The sequence below is a fragment of the Dermacentor silvarum genome, chromosome 3 (genome assembly GCF_013339745.2).
Source record: "Dermacentor silvarum isolate Dsil-2018 chromosome 3, BIME_Dsil_1.4, whole genome shotgun sequence".
Lineage (NCBI taxonomy): Eukaryota > Metazoa > Arthropoda > Arachnida > Ixodida > Ixodidae > Dermacentor > Dermacentor silvarum.
The window spans coordinates 163,928,283-163,935,307 of record NC_051156.1 but is presented as its reverse complement, the minus strand read 5'-3'; the positions used below and the strand labels follow the sequence as shown (position 1 = coordinate 163,935,307).

At 50.7% G+C, this 7,025-nt stretch overlaps 1 long non-coding RNA gene across 1 annotated transcript; it reads left to right on the top strand.

The window, feature by feature from the left end:
- Positions 1-3,141: 3,141 nt before the first annotated feature.
- On the top strand, positions 3,142-5,173 carry LOC125944562 (uncharacterized). The gene is made up of 2 exons (XR_007466274.1): positions 3,142-3,232; positions 5,040-5,173. It is a non-coding gene; the product is annotated as an uncharacterized LOC125944562 (long non-coding RNA).
- Positions 5,174-7,025: the final 1,852 nt, after the last annotated feature.

Genomic DNA, 7,025 nt, shown 5'->3' with positions numbered 1-7,025 from the left:
TCAGGGGCGCTTGTTTTGCGCAGGCTAACTTACTGTACCAGTGCTTAAAGTCAGGGGCGGGGGAGGGGTGGCCCGGCCCTCCTCTCCATTTTCTAAGGAGGCACAAGGTTTAGTCTTCTTAAGAGTCTGAAGAATTTTCACTTATGCCTTTTTTCGACGGTTCCTTTGCGGAAAGATCCGTTGTTCCATCCAACGACGACACCATTTTTCTTGTTACGAACCGTAATGGAGTATTCGGGTGGTCGATTGTGTTCCGAGTCTGACACCAAACCGCTTCACACCCGAGTAAGACAGAGAAAGAAAGGGAAAGAAAGACAAGGAGATTAGCCAGTGAAAAATACCGGCTGGCTACCCTGTACTGGCGAAAGGGGTAAAGGGAATGAAAGGTAGAGCACTGCACGGGCTCGGGCTTACCCTAAAGCCCGGGCCCGGCCCGGCCCACGGGCCGGGCCGGGCCGGGCCGGGTAGAGCAGTTTTTTCACGGGCTCGGGCCGGGCTCGGGCACGGCGTGTGTTTTTTGACCCGGGCCCGGGCCGGGCTCAGACTTTCTGCGAGTTATTCTCGGGCTTCTCAACTCTGAAAAACATGTATTTTTCGGTCTCGGGTCGGGTTCGGGCCGGTTTCGAGCCGGGCTCGGGCCGGGCTCGGGCTTAAGTTAAAGGGGTGGCGGGCCGGGCCGGGCGGGTAACGTAGATTATTTCCGGGCCTGAGCCGGGCCCAGGTCTCGCCATAAAAGTTTTTATCGGGCTCGGGCGGGCCGCCAAATGTAAAAACGGGCCCGGGCCGGGCCCGGGCCGCAAAAATCGGCCCGTGCAGTGCTCTAATGAAAGGTGATAGAAGAAACAAAAAAAGAAAAGAAAAATAAATAAAAAATAAAATAAAATAAAATAAAATAAATAGAGGAAGCACATGCCATCATGAATGGCAGGTCACTTTCCAGCGCAGTGAGAGGTAAAGAAGCAAAGTTGAAGGGGGAGAGGTGGGTAGGCAGGAGGTAAGTAGACGCAACACGTTGTTTTGACAGGCGCGTAAACCTTCATTTCCCTGAAACAAGGTAATCCTCGCGAGTTGCGTATAATGCGATGAGTGTGTCACTTTGGTCTCGCACGATGCATTCTGATGCGCTGCTTTGCGAGATTTCTCTTTTTGTTTGGCCCCACGAGACCGTGCAGCTATTTGCGTCTGCGTGCGGTAACGCGTTCTTCAGCCAATGGTAATATCCCTGCGATATGCATACTGGTAGATGTATCGCCGAGAATTCCGAGTCAGTCGTAGGCGGAAATTGCAATTCGAATGTTCACATCGCTAGTGTCATGTTGCTACCAGACCGCAGGCTTGCCTCACTCAGCAAGAACCGCGCGCTGTCTCAGTCGTAAAATGGGGTATTTTTTTTTTTTGTAATTTGACCATGCGCTCCACACCAGTACAATATGTTCAACATTCCACGCCGGTTTGTGCAATCGACAGTACAGCAAGTGTACGGCATGATATTCGTCGCAAACGCTGCGCCTATCGCTCGTGCGTTAGCTCACGGAGTCGAAAAAAGTGCTTGCAGTCTTTCCCGCGAAATACTGTTTCCTTTGACGAATATTCTCGCTCAGAACACGAGAAAACTTTTACAGCGAAAGCTTTATATGGCTAGGCCACCGTGGGCTAGACGAAACGAGAAACCGTTCGTCCTATGTTTCGCTAAACGTCTCCATTGGCTGCGCCGTGAGTTACGTCGTTCTCTACGTCGCACGCAAGCGCGCGCGCCATTGGCAGCGCCGTTAGTGATGTCGTTAGCGAACGCGTTCCCTCCAATTGCCACGTTCGACGCTGCTCTGACCGCAACGCCGTCTCATCGGCTCGCCGTTGTCAGCAGGTGTTCCATATCTCGAGTTAGCTCGGCGTCGTGGTTAGGCATCGTCCCGCCCGCCATTGGCGCTTGCGTTCTACTATAAACACATACATGTAACCAATAATTGAGAAACGCTTCAATACAACGTCGGGATTAACCCACTGCTAAACACCGGGGCCCCACGTCTCAGCTTCACTGGTTAACCATCTGTACGGAGTGCTTGGGCGGTGTTTCTTGTTCAGTCGCTCAAGCTCAGGAAATTGCGGCTGATCATGCAAGGAATCACGCACTCACATTCGCACACCTGCCCTGCGATAGTGGCGGCGCAGCGTGGAATGCAGCCTTTTTGGCGCTCCATTCCGGACCGCCTTTAACAAAATACGACCGCCTATCATATTGCACGCGCTGGTCGCGCCGCGCGGCGAGAGAACGACTGATGTCACGCACTCGGCGGCCCTGATCCTTCGCGCACAGATCCCTTCCGACGATATCGCTAGATAACGAGCAGCATAAGGCATTAAGAGCTGTGGCATAAGAAAGAAATTCCACAAGAGGGGACACTCGGCAAAAACTGGCAACAGGAAACACGTCACCATACGTCACGCTATACTTTCGACGCCCAACCTTAGCTGCCGCGAGCTTCGAAAAAAAAAGAAAGTGAAATTAAGTTAACAGGTATTGATTAATTTTTTTTTAATTCTTTGCCGCCAAAACTAAAAGGTTTTGCGTATAAATGAACTTAAGCTTTGCGACTTATTTTCCTTGCCTTACCTAGCCACAGGTCATTGACGCGCCAGATACATGTGTCATCCGCCAGACACTCCCCCGAAGTCAGCGAGGATGGCTGCGCGCGAGTTTGAGCGCTCGCGCGCGGCGACCCGTCTGTCTCTTTTTTTAGGGGCGAAGCTCCTTAGGGTGTGGGTCGTTCCCTCCTCTGTAGTAGTAGTAATAGTATGTAGCCACCTCTAGTTTATGAATTGCTCAATACATGGTGTTGTGTGTCCGTAGCCACCTGTAGTTTTATGAAGTGTTCACTAGATGGCGTTCCGGTTCCGCTTCCGGTTGCGGTTCCACTTTCAGTTCTGGTTCCACTTCCGGTTCCACTTCCGGTTCCGGTTCCACTTTGCGCGCGTTCGGTGCGAACGCGGGCAAAACGCCGATGGCGTCGACAACAGTTCTGCGCATTGCTGGTGCTGCTGCATGTCCAAGTTTATACAGCTGATAAAACTACCTTGAGTCGACCCCATGGCTGCTTCGCATACTACTCAGGGTTCCCCTACGGGAAGATGGTGTAATTTTTTTAGTGTAACCTGGTTCATTGGGCTCTCGGCGTATTCTTGCGTTCCGTCTGCACTGGGACAAGACACCACTGCACTATTGGACTACGGCAAGGTGAGAAATATTTCACAGTCTACGACGCAATTAGGCTTACGCCACGGGACCGCGACTTAAGATGCAGTTTGCGAAAAACAGCTCGACCATCCTGGCGCAGTTAATTTGAGTTAATAGACAGTTTTAGTTTAGCGTGGTTACCGGAATAGCGGGCGTACCGGAATAGCGGGATCGAAGTGCGCATGCGCAGAACGCTAACCGACCCATACCGTTTACCGTGCGCACGCTATTTCTCAGAGTTAACGTTACCGTGTTAGCGTGGTGTACGTAGTGTACATAAAACATGGCGGCGGTCCCGGTCGCCCGCTTCGAACTGAATTTAGCGTTGTTTTTGTAGAATTCACTTCGTTCGTAGCAAATGACTGCGTAAACGGCTTTTGCTTAGTCTCAGGCCGCTTCGCCGAGAGAGTGTTATGGCTAATCTTAAGGAATTTTCGAGATCGCTTCTCGTTTCGAACGCGCCTAAGCCTAACGAGAGAAATTTTTTTCTGAGATGCGAGCGCCATCTGTCGCTAAAGTCGAGAGATAGGCGCGACGACGGCATATGGCCTCTGAGATGGGAGGATTTCGGAGGCTATGGTAGACAGCTTGTACTGCTTGTCTGTTTCGTTGCAGATCGACGGACATGTGAAGTAAAAATACAACGCGCTCCTGGCTTCCATTGCGCTGCTTATCGCACTTTCCGGACGCACACACACATAGAATTAGGTGCCCTATGTGTGCGAAATTCAAAGCGTAATGGAATAGCGTCCCGCACGTAAACTACGCTATCACGCTATACTAAAACTCCCTTTCTGCAACATTCGTTTGCGGAACGGTAACGCTATTTCCCGTAACCCCGCTATTACGCTAACGCTAAACTAAAACTGTCTAATGAATCGTGCTGAGACAGGTTTCCGACGTTTCCTCGGGGATTATGGTAACTTATTTCGGTTTTTGAGCCACACTGGCCGCACAGGGCGCCGTGTCGCAGTTAGCTAGAACTAACTCGGCCATGGTGCGTAGTCTAGTGCATCTTGCTAGGAGAAGTTTGTGCCGCTGTCGCTGACGCCAGACATTACTGAAAAGTAATTTCGTTACTTTCTGGGGTACTTTTGAGGCACGCTGGCCGCACAGCACGCCGTGACGCAGTTAGCGATAAGCAGCTCGGCCGTGGTGATAAAGTTAGTTTGGCGTGTAATGAATCCTAGAGCGACAAGTCTGTCACGTTTTTTGTGGCTCCGCAACAACATATACTCTCTTTCAGGACTCACGCCTGTTGAAAACGCGATGGGCGATTGCCAAGAGTGATAACATGGGGTGTGCTGCTGGCGCCGGCAGAACGCGCGAAAGATAACGCCGACGAACATATGAGAAACTTGTAATTCGAAAATTCCGTCTTCTAAAGGACTGAAAAAGGGCATTGCACCCACGCATTTGTCTTGAGTGCCTGTTGCGTCCGTCTCTATGTATGTAGCGTACCGTCGCGTCGCCCGAGGCCAAGTTTTGGAACTTGGAACTTGGCCTCGAGCCCGTATAACGCCCGTGTATTTGTGCTGCCAAAGTGCAGGAAATAATGCCCGGAAAAGGGGGAACGCTTGGAAATAAGATGTTTTCATATTTTATGGTATTGTTTGGGAGGATTCGGGTATTTTCTACGCCATGTATGTAAAAGCGAATTGCTTTTGTAAGGCCGCCCATTCACCGCTTTCTCACGTTTCGCCTCTACACGCAGTATTCCTATGTCTAAATACCAAAATGACACATGCTTGTAACATGCTGTTACGTGCTTTTAAATGTAACATGCTTGTAATTTACTTTTTTTAAGCTGGTGCCGTCCGGTGGAGCTTCATACAGGAACTACTGCCTTACCTGCTGGGGTCACAACGTTGGATGAACGCACAAAAAGTGCGGAACCAGCTTTTATATAGAGCAAAAGAAATATTTCCTCATTGCACAAAAGGTCTTGCGTCTACTTTGTGAAATTGCACGTGGCACAGATTCGATGGGACTTTACGAGATCGTTCGCAATAATTTTTACTAAATAATAAACCGATTCTGTACGAAGAGCAAAAAAATAGAGGGGGGGGGGGGCGCAGCCGGCGTGCTAGCTTGGTTCAAAATACGCGCGCCCAAAACCGAAACCGGAAGTAATTGACGCCGACGGCTTGGCACGCTGCAGTCAATTCGGCCGCTGGACCCTATGGGAGTGTCCCCTCTTGTTGATTTCCTTTATCTATGGCTGTGGCCGATAGCCCGGCGGTGAGCCGCATGGACGATCGCCCGTTCTGTTTGGATGAAGTTGAATATGCCGTCTCACTGGGGCAGGGCAGGATCGTCCCTTGTGCCGCGACTTTGTAGTGATGCCTGCCGCTCGATTATATGCCACTCTTATCATCCACTGTTCATTCACGGCCGGCTGATCGCTTTGATAACGCGGGCGGGACGTCGCTCTGACCACTGACAAAGCGCGAAAAGTGCGAAAAGGAATTTCATCGAAGGAATCGCTACAAAATCGCGGCCCTGGGCTGGACGGCATCACTCTTCCCATATTGAAGTGCCTTTTTTCGATTTCATCCGGGTTTCTTCTCGTTCATTTTTAATTCGGCATTAAAATTGGATTTTTTTCCTAAAGTCTGGAGGAAGGGCAGGGTTATTCTCAAACCGGGCCGACCACCTGAACACACGTCCTCATAGCAGCCTATAGTTACGAACGCTCTATTTGGTAAAATACGATAACGGCGTCTAAATTCGCGCCTTTATTACTTTTTGTTTTCACACGGTCTCTTACATGGTAATAAATTTGGCTTCACACATGGGAGAAGTGCCGTCATGGCTCTAAATGCCCTGCGAGAGCGGTTATCGCAGTATAAGCAACAAAAGATTCCTGCGATAATCGTGGCAATTGATTTTAAGGGCGCATTTGGGTCCGCGTGACACCCGCTTGTCCTCTATTCCCTTGAGAAGTACGGTGGCCCTAGGAACCTGTATCACATGCTCCGGAGCTTCTTGCGTGATCGATCGGTCGTATACCGGTCGCGTTCGGGTTAAGTCTCGGCGAGTCCAATGATTGGGAGTCCTCAGGGGTCTCCTATAAGCCCGCTCCTCTGGAACATCGTGATCTGCGGCTTGCTTGACCTCCCTGTTCCGCACGGAGTGGTCGTACAGGCGCACGCCGACGATACCATGATCATCACTCCGGGCTGAAACCGTGCAGCCATCGACCGCTCTGCTGAGGTGGTGTTGACCACAGTAAATGCACAGTGCCTAGAATATTCTAGGCACTGTAGTAAATGCCTGGGCTCGGGACGCCAGAGTCGAGAGCGGCTCCGCATAGTCATTCTATGTAGCGTTCCCTAATGGGTGTACAGCACTGAGGGGGAACGCACTAAGGGTGCTTATAGGTGATGCCCACCTCCAACGCAAAAATAAAATGAAATTACTAGGTGTAGTCTTTGATTCTCTGTTAGGCTTCAAGAACATGCCGATTATCTTAGAGAAAAAAAAGCGCTTAACCTTGCACTCGGCCACGCAACGCTTCAAACATCGAAGCTGAGCGATCGTAGCCGAGCAGTTTCCGGAAGTGCGCGCGAACGTTTCATCTTATTACTCTATTAATTTCTTTTCGCGCGTCTCGGACTTACGGCCGACACTGCGCATCGCATAGCACAGCTTGCAACACCAACACCGCGTTCCAATGTCGACGCCGCGTTCCAGGAGATCCCCTCCGTGAATGCGTCTCTCTCTCGCTCTCATAGCGCGCAAAACCTCTTCACCTCGCAGAGCACGAGCGTGGACGAAGCTGTGGACGAAA